The following is a 616-nucleotide window of genomic DNA, read 5'->3' on the forward strand; positions in this document are numbered from 1 at the left end:
GCTGCCGAGGGCACCTCCTCCGTGAGGCCAGGAGAAGCTGGTGCCTTTTCCACCTCGGCAGGCAGAGGCTCGGGAGGCTCCTCCTCCTCAGCAGCTCCAGCTGGAGCAGAAGCAGCTGCCAGCTCATCCTCTGTGGGACTCCCTGGGGCGGGAGAGGCGCTGGGCAGCCTAGGGCCTGCTTTTCCTGCCACCTGGGTGCCCACGCTGCTGGGAGAGGTGGGCCCCTCCTGGGCATCCTCATCCTTCTCTGGGTACAAGGGTTTGTCCCAGATCTTGCAACTGACACCTTCTGCCTGTTGGGGCAGCCCCTGGCTGCTGACACTTCCTTCCCACTGGGGCAGCTTTTGGTCACTCCTGTCTTTTTCCCACTGGGGTAGCTCCTGGACATTGTAGTCTTTTCCTTGTGATAGCTCCTTGTCCTTGTTGTCTCCCACTTGGGGCAACTCTGGGGGGAGTCTCTTGTCTCCTTCCCATTGGTACATGTGCAGGTGGCCTTGCACATCTTCTTCCAAAGGAGACAGTTCCTGGTGTCCCTCCCCTTCCCACTGGGACAGCTCTTGGCATGTCAGGTCTTCTTGCCACTGGGACCATTCTTGGCATATCTCATCCTCTTCCT

Source organism: Corvus brachyrhynchos, unplaced genomic scaffold, assembly GCF_000691975.1.
Source record: "Corvus brachyrhynchos isolate BGI_N302 unplaced genomic scaffold, ASM69197v1 scaffold783, whole genome shotgun sequence".
NCBI lineage: Eukaryota > Metazoa > Chordata > Aves > Passeriformes > Corvidae > Corvus > Corvus brachyrhynchos.